This window comes from Pteropus alecto, unplaced genomic scaffold (assembly GCF_000325575.1).
Source record: "Pteropus alecto unplaced genomic scaffold, ASM32557v1 scaffold121, whole genome shotgun sequence".
Taxonomy (NCBI): domain Eukaryota; kingdom Metazoa; phylum Chordata; class Mammalia; order Chiroptera; family Pteropodidae; genus Pteropus; species Pteropus alecto.
In genome coordinates this window covers 1,571,925-1,585,511 of record NW_006434369.1, presented here as the reverse complement: position 1 = coordinate 1,585,511, position 13,587 = coordinate 1,571,925, and the positions used below count along the sequence as shown (strand labels likewise).

The window sequence follows — 13,587 nt, the reverse complement described above, 5'->3', positions numbered from 1 at the left end:
TTTTTTCTTTTGTTTCCCTTGCCTGAGGAGATATGTCTGAAAATAAATTGCTAATAGCAGTATCAGAGAGATTATTGCCTGTTTTCTTCTAGAAGTTTTATGGTTTTGAGTCTTACATTTAAGTCTTTAATTCATTTTGTGTCTGTTCTTGTATACAGTGTAAGAAGGTGGTCCAGTTTTCTTTTGGCATGTATCTGTCTGATTTTTGAAGACTGTCTTTACCCCGTTGTATATTCTTGCCTCCTTTGTCATATATTAGGTAAGCGCATAGGCATGGATTTATTTATGAGCTCTCTGTTCTGTTCCATTGATCACTATGATATTCCTGTTTTATAAATGAAATTCAAATGGTTGTAGAGGACAGATAACGAAGGTATCAGAATTCCCGCTTAGTTCTGTTGCCCTTCAATCATTTCTGTTTCTGTTATATTGCACTTCAGGGCTGTGACTAATATTTTCTTTATTTGTCTAGCTTTCTCTTTATTTGGTGGGGGATGGGGTAGGTGTTGAGAAGGAGAAAGTGGATTTCTGGAATTTTGTTTTAAAGTATGGGTCTTGCCCTAACAGCAGACAGTCTTGTTTATAACCTCAGGCATCTCATCAGATCAGAGATTATTGTGCTTTGCCTAAATACTTAGTAAATGCAGCAGATGTCTATTTAAATATTACTTTTAAAAAATGCCTGGAATTGTATTTAAATTGCTTCCATTATTCACTAATTAAATTGCAGATTGTTTCTCCTGGGGATGTTGTACTAGGCTGTTTCTTCAATTGTTTGTGTTGGACAATGACAAAATAAATCTTTTGCATTGTAGCTTAGTGAAAAATCTTGCTGAATGGGCTAAATAAATCCATAATCATCTTACAACAGACTTATTTTAAAAAAAACAATCTATTTTCTTTCTTTTTTTTGGCAAGACCTAGCATGGACAGATAGTGGGGCTTTTGTTTGTTTTTATTTGTGTATTTTGATTCTGGTGCTTAAAATACCTAGAGGGTCTTAGACACAATGGAGACCCATGTGTTCTATTGAGTGTCAGCTCCCTTGGTCTGCATGGATCTTTACCAAGAACAGCACAGTTGCATTCAGATATTTTAAAACCACATGTGTGTTTCTCACATGGCTGCTGCAATTTAAATCTTTAATCAGTCTTTTCAAGAGGTTAGACATAGCAGCCAGTTTGCCCTAGAACTTCATCTAGGGTCCTTATCGGTTGTTGCCTTGCTATATAGTGTTTACAGAACCTTCTCCCATGTGTCATTTTCCTGTATAGAGAGAGGGGAAAGAAAAAACAAAAATGGGAGAAGGAATGGGCCAGAAGAGTTTGGTGTCCCTCCGGACCAGGACCTTGTCACAGTAAACCTTTGATGTTTTTCAACAGGAACGCCTGCTTGCTCTTAAAATGTAAATTATTTCTATTCCTCTAGGGGGAAAAAAAAAAGCGCAACAATTTTATGCTAATGTTCGCTCCTGTCCACAGATAATTAAAACTTTGCTCTCAAAATAAATAAATACCTGACAATTGTGAGCACTGGCTTTGGGGCAGCCATTGTCTGCTGAGCCTTTCACATACATGATCATGTATAGTTATAACCTGCTAAGGAAGTTGGTCTTGTCCCCACTTTACAGATGAGGAAAGTGAGGTTCAGAGAGGTTAAGAGACTGGCTCAAAGGTCTCAGTAATAATAAATATAGATCTGAGATGTGTCCCTTCCGTGATTGAAGTACTTAGGGTTTTGAACAAGCTAGGGTTGTTGCTGATGTTAATGTTCCTAAGACTTGAGAACCCACATGGAAGCAAACCAAGCATGCGAATGTTAAAAAGTAAGAACTTCGCTCTGTTCCGCAGCGTGCTAACTCTGGCAGAGATGAAGTGGGGAGCTGTCGAGCTACCAAAAATATTGGATGGGAAGCTGAATGCTTTTTCGAATCAAGTGCCTCTGAGTGACCCAAGACAGTTGGTGAGAAAGAGTTTGTCACTAACATAAATAATCGGGAAGTGTTGGATGCGTTTGAAGCAACCCAGAGATTTCCATGTGGAGCTGTTGAGAAGACACCAAGGAGTGTGAAGAAGGGAAAGTTGCTTGGTGTCCCAGATAAAATAAGGGCTGGCTCTTAGCACCACAGATGGAAACGGCAGCAGCAAATAAAGAACCAGAAGAGACATTTCCATCTGGATTCATTCAGTAAGGGATGTTGGAAAACCATAACAATGAAAGGAAATAAATCACCAATGGTTCTATCAGGGCAAAATGCAGGCCAAATTTAAAATGGGTTCTTCACATACATATTCCTATTTTGAGGCACCCTATGCCATATAAATTATATTGTAGGTTAAGACCTGTTTTAGCCTTATATGTTTAATTTATTTTTAAAAACCCAAACACTTCTTTCCACAGAATATTATAACACTTTATTGTTAGGCATGAATTCTCTTAGTTAATTTATGGAATGAAATGTAGGTATGTTCTTAATATTGTTTCCTAATGTTTGTTAGTTTTAAGAGATTATATGGCATGCACAGTCATGTTGTTCTGTAGCTGTGTTTTTAGTGTTTGAGAAAAGTTGAGGCAGATCAGTAACTTTTTGTAAGGTAGTGATGAAATTCAGGACTGGAGGGTGATTTATCCATTAGTAGGAATAAAATGTTGCTTTTTTCTAAATGTCAAGTCACAGTAACCTATTTATTTTTTGCTTATCTTTTTCTTGATTCAGATTTTTCAGGCATAAAATATTTGGGGGCTTTTTCTCTTTTTCTTTGCTGCCTCTTCCCATAGGATCTTTGTGCTCTGGTACTTATCTTTCTTTCTTTTTTTTTTTTAAAACGCCTGCAGCACCTGGTCTTCCTAGGTGGTCTCCCTTCCAAGTACTAACCAGGCCTGACTCTGCTTAGCTTCCAAGATCAGATGAGATCAGGCACATTCGGGGTGGCATGGCCATAGACTGGCACTCATCTTCTAATGTGGATCTTTTAATCATATTTTAAATTAAAAGGCATGGGGAAAGATTTTGACACATTTAGACAAATGAATTGTGTCATATTTGTATACAAAAATATTTCTTCATTGAAACTAGCAAGATTTCATATATTTTGGGCGGGTGCGAGAGAGAGAGAGAGAGAGAGAGAGAGAGAGAGAGAGAGAGAGAGAGAAAGAGAAAGAGAAAGAGAAAGAGAGAGAGAGAGAGAGTGTGTGTGTGTGTGTGTCTCACAGGCCCTGATGAGAATTGCTTAAAAGCAATGGAAGCTTGCCCAAAGAAAAAAATCCATATATTCACATGCACATAGTTTTTTTTTCATACAATTTCAAATGTTGGATTTATCCCTGAATTCCTGGTTTGAATCCCTTGTTATGAAATTTCAAAAGTCATTTTAAATGTACTTGGTTTTGGACACTGGCTATTTGTGTGGTCCCCAGAAAAAGATGACCTTTTGAGATTGTATAAACTTACATTTGGACATTTCTAGATTTCAAGTGAATGCATGCATGATGGTACACACTATATAAGGCAAAGAGAGAGTTTGAGTTTGAGAGCGTGTATCATGGGGATGTTGGATTAGTGAGAAATGGGACTCGAGAAATATTAGAAAGCATAATTCATGCTTTAGTTTTTTTTTTTTTTTTTAAATTTAGACACTAACCATGAGGATTTAAAATAACAAATGCAATGAAGACAAACAAAGGAAAATATTTACAGCTACATTAGGCCTTGAGAATGAAGGATCGAGATCTTCAAGGGCAGGAACCATGTCCTAGTGTATGTTCTGGGAGCTCCTATTGTGAATAAATAATTGGCTCTGGGAGTGGAAGAGGCCAGTCCTCATGAGAGGTCTTCTGGAAAGAAATGAGTTTTGGGTCAGAAGCTTATTGGATTTAAACTATTTTCTCCTAAGGCATCTCACAGATAAACCACCTAGCATGGGAAGAAAACCTGGAAGAGTTGTGAGGCCTCCCTAACCTCCTTTCTCCTCATAGTAGAGGCACCTTAACTCTCCAGCTCATAGACTGCTACTGAGAGACCTGCAGCTCAATAAACTCTGTGGAAACCTTGGTCTAAAAGGACCCAAACCGTCATCTTAGACTACATTTACCATCTACTAGCAGCATGTACTTAATAAAAGGCCACAAAACAAAAAAACTTGTCTTCATCCTCCTGTAAATGCTAGTAATTCCCTGTTTATGCCACTCATATGACATCTATAAATAATGCTTCATAGTGTCTCAGTTTGTTTACCAGACTGAAAAGCCCTTCAATTAAGGTCAGGGAACTTTTTGAACACAGTCAAGTAGGCCTTTTACTACCAAAATAAGCCAGGCATATTGGTATTCAGCAGGTAGTTCCTGAGTAAATATTAGAAAGATGAGCTAGCTAGTGTCACCGAAAATCTCTAAACATTCTCTTTTGAATTGTTTACAACTCCCGATCAAGTTGGAACAGTAATTCAAGGGGATATTGTCAGAGGCTGAGCCATTTGCTTGTCATTATGACAATTAGTTTGTAACTTACCCTAAGTCTCCAAGTAGATTGTAATCCTTGCATTTTTGGTTTTCCATTGATGTTTATGATGTATAGATCTTAATGGATGGAATTGCAGTCGGAATCTGGTAATTTTATTATATGGCATCGGTTGTGGGCAGAGATGAAGTAGATGCATTTATTAAATAGCCATTCATTGACTACTGTGTGCTAAGTATTCTTTTATGCAGTGAGGACCTAAATAAGAATAAGATGTGATATCTGCTTACAAGCATCTCTCAACTTGGTAGAGAAGATAGATACATGAGTAGTAATTGCAGTATGTAATGTGTTAAGTGGCTTGAGAGATGTGAGGCAAGGAAGGACAAAAGAGGGACTAATCGATTCTGCTTGGGGCGGGAGGGGGGCGGGAGAGGGAGGGAATATGTGCCAGGCACAAGGACGGTGTGAGGAATGAGACTGGAATGGAGATATTTCAAGCAGAGAGAAGTGATTGTGCAAAGCTTAGAGGAAGGTTTGGAGATCTCTCAATGGAATGCCTGGAGTGTAGGATGCAAGGTGCTAAGGAATGGCTGGGGATGAGATGAGAGGTGGTGTGTAGTGTGGATTTTCACTTGTAGGCAGAGTGCTTTTGAATAGGTGAAAGCAGATTCTGACTACCAGTTTTATTATAGTGAATATCTATAACCAGATTTCAGTTCTTGCCTGGGTGTAACTAGTAAATAAGGACTGTGATTGGCCAGAGGAGCTATTTCATCACATTCTGACAAATTATTTGGGATGCTTAAAAAATTCAGTGTAGGGTAGAGCAATGCAAAATTAACACACAATAATTGCAGAAAGTGGGGAGATCCTCTTGAACATAAGTTTATTCGCTTGGTTAGAATTAAGAGGACTAAGGGTAAACACAAAGTGTTTTTCATTTTAGCATTTTAACTTGGGGATCTGAGCAAGACTAATGGTGTCATTAGTGTTGACCTTTCTAAGCTGGCTTTTTACGGGACTGATGTCAAAGAATATTGGCCAATAGGGTAATTAAAATAGGAGCAATAGCAAATAATTAAAATACTGAATCTAGGTTGCCTTGCCCTTGGTGGGGTAAGAAAACTACTTAGACCCAGCACCTGTATAACCTAGTTAACTGGGTCTCCATGTCCTGGCCCTCTAGTCAGTGTCTGACAAGTAGTTTTAGTAAAAAAAATAACCTCACTGTGTCATGCTTAGAATAGCATTGTCACCCTGTTTATGTCTTTATCCAATAACAAATATTTATTGAACACCTATGAAGTGTTACTCTTATAAATTAAATTTTAGGAAATTTTTTTAAAAAAGAAAAACCATCTGGAAATGCAGCCCATTTCCAGAAAAACACCATGGTGACTTCCAAAACCATTTGAGTGAAAACTTTGTCATTAATTCATTTATTCATTCACTAGATATTTATTTTGAATATCAACAAAGTGCAGGCACTATGCTAGGAATTTGATGCTGAACTCTCCAGATTCAGCCCTTGTCTTCATGGAGTTTCTATGCTAGGGGAGTATAGACAAATAATAATGACGCTGGCATGTAACACGTGAAATGCTCTGACAGTGTAAATATAGAGTGCTGTGGGACAGTACATGTGGGTTATCTGACTCAAACTTGGAGAAGAGGAAAGACTTCTTGGAGAAAGTGATATCTAAATAGAGACTTTAGAGAGCAAGAGGAAGTCATTGGAAGGGGATGAGGCAGGAAGAGGGAGGATGGCACAGGGAGGATGTTGCAGGCATTTACAAGAGTATGTGTCAAAGCCCAGGATGAATGTGTGTGTGTGTGTGGGCAGTGGAATGGAGTGGGGGAGGGAAGATTAAAAGCAGCTTATTAGCCCGATTGGCTGTATTGTAGAGTATGAAATGGAAGCAGAGAAATTGGGCTGGAGCATCACACTGAGCGTGGTCAGGCTTTGATTTGCTTTCAAGTGTTCGGAATTCATTCTAATGCCAATAGGAGATTTACTTCCTAGAAAGATCAGTCTAACCGTGTGTAAAGAATGGATGGGGTAAAGTAAACTTGAAGATAGACAGGAGGTTTCTGCTGTATTTTGGTTGGGAGATAACAGTAGCCTTAAGAGGGTGGCTGTAGGAATGCAGAAAAGTGGCTGGAGTCCAAAGATTTTTAGGAAGTAGATTCTAATGAGACTTGGCGACTGACTGGAGGTTTGGGGCAGCTAGTAAGAAGAGGATGTTTTTTCTTCAGCTAGGAAGCATAATACTTATGGGGGCGGGGAGGTGCAGCGGACATTATCTTCAGTATGATTCAAAAGTATTAAACTATTTGATCTAAGAAACCTCTACTTTCTCTGCTAGCTCAGCCAGCATGTAGGTGCGCTGTAGACAGGAAAGGAATATATTCAGAAGGGTGAATGCACTCCAATTTTGATTTGTCTCTCTACTTTTTAATTTCAAGGCCGGTTGAATATGGCTCATTAGTTGGAGGGAGACTGATTCTATAATCTTTTTCATTTTCAGAGAACTAGAGAGATGTAAACTTTCTTGGAAAAGGTGATTTTTTGCACCCTTTGAGTAAAAGCACTTTCAGTTCCACCTTTGGCTGATAATTAATGGAGTCTGGTGTTTATCAGAGGCCATCCAACACTCCTGAGTTCAAGTTGCCAGCGCTCATATTTTATGCCCGTTTTACTTTGAGCCAGATAATCTCCAATGGTCCTCAATTGCCGAGATCCCAAGCTTCTCATTCTCTTGGACCTTCATATTGTTTTAATTAAAAAAAAAAAAAAAAAAAAAAAACTTCTGGAAAAGTACATTTGATTTGTTGCTGAATTAACTTTTTCTCCTGAATGTGTCATCCAAGTCATTAATGGAAAAAATGTGATCTGTGGTGCTTTAGAACTTGTCCTTTTATTTTAAAACATTTTAAACATAAAATATCAAAATTGTCTGCACTCTGTTACAAGAATGTATAGCTGGAATTTTAATTTGATTATCTTTCCCAATTTTCCCAGGCTTTCATAGGCAAGTACTTTGTTTGAACAGCTGTACTCCCTTAAAGCTCAGTAACAAATGAATCAGGAATGATTTTATGTAGCAAGTCAGATGAAAGGAACTTCCTAAGAAGACAGGTCATTAAAAGAATGAAGAAAAACTAGCCAAACTTTGAGAAATATAGCAACTATTTTTAAATATAAAGCAATTTGCTCTGATATTTTCTATTAATCTTAAAGTATGCTATCATTAATTGAGAAAGTTCCTTATTTCCTTTTAGATTTTAATATTGGGCAGAAATGAAATTTAAAACTAAGGTCAGCAAGAAAGCAGAAATACTAAACTGAGAGGCATGAAAAATAGGAATGTATCAGCGTTGTCAGCTTTCTGTTATCTATAATTTTCTGTCATCTATATGTGTATCCATGTGTTGAAGTTGGGGGGATGGAAGGGGAGAAGGACTGTGAAATACATTTGCCTCCAATCACAAAAAGATCAAATTAACATGTGAAAAGATATTTGAAAGAGCTGTGGGATAAAAAGGCCTTGGCTTTCAACATCTTACCTACTGGATAGATTCGAAAGCATAAAATAAAGCTAAACTAAATTCAGGGAAACATTGATTCACGCAACTGAATAAACAACTTACTAAATTTGCTAATCTAATTAATCAAATTGCAGTAAAAAAACCTGCAGATTCACAGCCAGTAAAATAAATTAAATCAATATTTTGCAGCCTCCTCCTCCCCCCCACTTACTAAGAATGAGCTTTCTTTCCCTGGGTAAATCAGTCATTGAAATTCTCAAAGCTGTACTCTTGCAGTCCACTGGCAGGAAGCAATTGTATGGACATAAAATCATTTTTCTGCACATTGCAGAGTTTGGGTTCTGAGCATCATATCTTAGCTCTGCCACCTACACTGATGAATAAAACAAATACTGATGTTTTTCTTAGAAATAAATGGCCTATGGCTGATGTTGATTTGCAGATATGGGAGTCTGTGACTTTCAGATGGATCTTTTATAAAACTTACAATTACAATGATGGTAGGAATAATAACTTTGGGGAAAAAGTCCTGGAAAATTAAGGATATTTAAAGTTCGAAAACAATTGTAATTGTGGAAATTTAGACACTGAAGTACTAAAGTATTTCAATTCAGAAGCCTGCAGATCTTGTACTTAATGTTGGGTTTACCTAACTTTAAGCCACTAGAATAAGATTCCATTTTATGTTGCATGAATATACATATAATAGTTTTATACAGACATATGTTCACATAAATACAATATACAAGAAAAAGTGAAGAGCAGAGTAAACAGTGAAGAAAATGAATCAAAAGATTGAAAAGTGGTGAATGACAAGCTGTATGCAAATTAGGCAAATTATAAGGATATCCTAGATAATGAGTATGAGTCAAGACTGTATCACTACATATAAAAAAAATGTTTAAAGGTGTGACACCAGAATGCAGAAAGAGGAGGACTGCAGATTAGAATTGAGAAAGAACACTGTTTAAGTTCTGCTCACACTTGCTGCATTTCCTTGCATTCCTCATGGATGGGCACACTTCCAAGGAAGAATCTAAATGTAAAGTGCTTCCAGATGACTTCTTAACGCTACTAACCTTAGTCACCCTTGTGGTGCTTTCACCTTGAGGATCAAAAAAAGTCCCCAAGGGTTGCCTTTCCCCACATCTCCTGCTCTGATGGTCCTGTTCCCATTCTTTCCAGTCTTATTTGCCCTAGGATATTATGCTCAAAACTCATTTACATGCTCAACTAACCTTAATTAAAATGTAAAGGAAGATCAGGGCATGATCACATTAAGTTCTGAATGTAGTTGAATAGTTGGGTATCAGTTTAATGGATTAAACAGTTCTTGGAACTGGTTCTCTTTCTGACAGTAAGTCTTAGCATTACTCTCATTTCTTAACATTCTCTTCTACTTTCAAGTGTTGGCTCAACACTCACTCTTAACTTATGGACTGTTTCGCTTTCTGGAAAGTCATGCCCACCTCTTTGTGTTCAAAATTGCTTTCCTCTCAGTCTCATTGGGAAAGTTGTTACATGTTGGAATGTCCTTCTGAGATGGGCTGTGGACTTATTATTTTTTTACTGAATGTGATGGATTTTTATGTGTAGTAAGAAAGGCTTAGGCAAATCTCTGAATTTTGCTTCTCAACTTCTGGTCTCAGATTTGCTTTTGGATGTTACATTATGGCTACCTCAGTTAGTCAAGACAAGGTAGTAATTTTATTTAATAATATTTAAAATCTGATTTTATTAATTTTATTTAATAATATTTTAAATCTCGATATTGTTCTGTGGTGAAATATACTCAAGATTAAATGAGACTTTTCACACCTGGTTCTCATGTATTTGGATGCACAGATGGCCAAACTAGATTGATTCCTAAGAATTCACTTTGTAGTTTATCAAGTTATTCTTAAAATTCCAATTGGAGGAATGATGAGTTACTACCTGAGATGATCTGTATAAAGCATTAAGCATAGTGTCTAAGACCATGTAAGTGCACTCATAAATGTTACCTATCACTATTATTATTTTAAATATTTACATTTATATTTATATTTAATTTTATAATAAAAATTTCTTTTTATATTCTGTGCTTTTACATGACATGCGTTCAAGCAGCCATCAAAAATTAATTTTTTACCTATTGTGTTTCAGACACTGGCAGTAGATTCTAGTGATACAGAGATGACGAAGACAAGTTTTATCTTGAAAATGATGGTTTACCTTTTATAATAATGTATTATGCTGTAGTATATTTATTTATGTCTTCTAGATTGTGAGTACATTTGAGGTCAAAACCATGGGAGCCAAAAAATTCATATCACCTAACCTGAAATAGTTTAGAATTAGAAAGATAAATCACAAAATGCTTTGCATTGGTAAAACTTTTATTTTTTGATTTTTATAAGCACTTAGCACAGTGTCTGAAGAAAACTTTTAATAAACCAAACTAGTATTATAAGCATATTTATTTGCAGTGCTACTCTGTTAATGGTTTTCCATTGAAAACTACTGTTTATTGAGAATGCCTGGAGAAGGATAGAGCATCATGCTAAAGGATAAACCATTGCTGAGCTTTTCTCCAGTTTTATTGAGATATAATCAGCATGTAACATTGTCCAAGTTTAAGGTGTACAACATAATGATTTGATAAATGTACAAATTGTGAAATGATTATCACAGTAAGTTTAGTTGACATCTATCACGTCACAGAATTACATTTTTTTCTGTGATAAACTAATTTTAAAATACTGTATTTGGTTCTGGACATGTTAGGGATATTGACAACTGCAGCATATTGCCATTCCTATTTATCCGTCAGGAGACCATACTGTAGCAGTAATAACTATTGTTATCACTATCACCTTTACTCCCTACTAACAATACCTTGTGTTATTTAGAGTTCCCTAAATAACATCCCCAGGGTCATTTGAACCTAAAAAATAATCCTATTAGATATGGTGCACAGCAGATTCTTCTGTGTTTTATAGATTTGGGCAACCATCCTAGGTAATATAAGTGATATCTCTAAAGTCATGGCTCTAGTAAGTCTATCATCAGGGCTCAAATCCAAGTTTCCTCATTCCAAATCCAGTGTGTTCACCACTAGATGATTATGTCTGGGTTGTTATCTGGGCAGTTTAAGAACTCGGAACTGTTTCATCATAAAAAAGAAAAATTATATGGGAAAGAGGATCACTGTCTTTACGTATTTGGAAGCCTATCCTGTAGCTGGGGTATTAATTACTTACTTTGAAACTTCTCAGTGTAAAACTTTGAATGTGTGTTGCTTATGTATACTTTTATTTTGGCTTAATAAAGACATTTTTTCCTGATATGCAGGGCCAGAGGTGAAGCATGGCCTATGCTGCCCTTGTGCTCTGGCCTCTGCCCACCTGTGTGCCTCAGTTCTTACACACCCCATTCGTGACTCGTTGGTCTTTTTTTTTTTTTTTTTAATACCACAGGTCCTTTGCACTGCTGGGCTCTCTACCTAGAAAGCCATTTCCCTTCTCCCAGAGTTTTGCTCGGTTGAATCTTATACATCCTTTAGGACTCAGCCTAACAGTTGCTTCCCCAGCGAAGGCTTACCCAAAAGAATGAATGTTGTGTGACAGCCTCACTAAATGAGTCAGGGTCCCTAATTGCAGCAACAAATGGACCCCGAACAGAAATGAAACTTATTGAAAGGATATTAGGAAGTTCGTAGGAGGGAGCCCTCCTTGAGAGGGCCAAAGAAATATTATCCTTTAGGACTCAGCCTAACAGTTGCTTCCCCAGCGAAGGCTTACCCAAAAGAATGAATGTTGTGTGACAGCCTCACTAAATGAGTCAGGGTCCCTAATTGCAGCAACAAATGGACCCCGAACAGAAATGAAACTTATTGAAAGGATATTAGGAAGTTCGTAGGAGGGAGCCTTCCTTGAGAGGGCTAAAGAAATAGACACATAGTTAAGTTTTTAGGAACAGTGTACTGGCCTAAAGAGGAAACTGCTACCACCTGTGCTGCCCCATGGAGCACTAGGTGCCATGGTTTGCACTGCTGCCAGGAAATCTTTTTTATTGCAACTGCTGCCAGTAGTTGTGCTACTCTGCTCTGGAAACTCAGCCTTGCAACTAGATTGGCCCCTAAACTGGACCCCCTCTGTTTCCATCCTGACAAATCGAATCTATACCAGTATGTAGTAGCATCCTTTCTCAGATTGCTCACATGTGAATCCCAGTTTTGCAAGACCGAATATAATTGGTGGTCTCGAAGTCACCGAAATTGCAAAGGAGGTTGGAGAACTGAGTTCTATACCTGCAAAGTGGGACTCAAGCTGAAAATTACCCACGTCAAGGGCGTTTAAAAGGTGCTAACCAGCCAGAAAATATGACGAATACCTTCTACACTGAGACCGACTGTTCTCATCTATATTATAGGCCAATCATACCCACCTTACAGGGTCGTTATAAGGATTAAGTAAGGTAATGTATGTGAAAGTGCTTAGTAAACTATACAGAGGGAGATAAGTATAAAATAATATTATTTTTTACTATGATTTATAGTTTTGGTCAAGGTGTAAAATCGAGTGCTTAATAAATTGACTGATCTCCAATTTGCTTTGGAGGTTTTTACAACATGAAAGATAGTCTACTTCCCCAAAAGGCATTTTAAACGTTCAGGAGAAATCGCAAAAACAAACATTCTTATATCAAAGAGCTGCCCTTATAAATTTATATTATCTCCACATTTTTAATTTAGTAATGGAAAAATATAAAATGATGCCAAACATAGAAATTGTAGTTTGAAAAATTTGGGTGGGTTTTTAACTACTTTTGACTCCTTTCTGAATTTCAAGTCTTTGTTCTAATCTAGTTTGTACTCAGGTTTCATCATGAATACAGCCCTCTTGTTCCAAAACAGACAATGGACTTATTCAACTCTCAGTGCCCTCTGCATTTGGTTGTTCTGCCATGGCCCTTTGGTGACTCAACTAGAGGGATTATTATCTTAGAAAAAATGTAGACATGACAGCTGAGATTTTAGCACGAGTAATAGCAGTTGTGTAAAAGAGGGTGTTAGTGTAAATGGTTGGAGCAGTTGCCAGTTTTGCATTAACACTCACACAGTAGGAATTATTCACGTATTCAGTGAATGAAATTCTGGCTTGCAGAGGTCAAGTTCCTCTATAGAAGAGGAGAGGTCAGTATCAATGTAATTTCAGAGGAGAAAGAGCCACACAAGGCTCTTTTCCTATTTGACAGAAATACTTCCCTGTATCAGAATTTTGAGTTACGCTACTCGTTTTGCTTCCCTTTCTTGTAAATATTGAATTAAAATAATAGATTGCTAGAAAAAGCAAAACATGACCCAGCTTTGCAATGCTGAAAATTGGGTTGTAATTCTCAGATTATTCGATTTCTGCCATTTCAAAGTCATATTATATTCACAAATATGGGGAATTTCAAGGTAAGTGTTTTCAGACACGTTCTTACTCAGGTGATACTTCATGCTAGGTAGGAAGGACTGCCTCCTGACTCTCCAAATTTCTCATGTTGAATTTGGAGGAGTTTCCTCTCAATATACCCTGCTTCTTCCTCTGTAT

The 13,587-nt window shown here is 37.1% G+C and overlaps 1 long non-coding RNA gene and 1 pseudogene across 8 annotated transcripts in view; one reads left to right on the top strand and one right to left on the bottom strand.

Annotated features, from left to right (window-relative positions):
• Positions 1-13,587, top strand: part of LOC102887488 — a 366,742-nt gene that overhangs the window by 45,302 nt on the left and 307,853 nt on the right. The gene's annotated exons all lie outside the window — the stretch shown is intronic.
• On the bottom strand, positions 2,827-2,945 carry LOC112477667 (annotated as a pseudogene).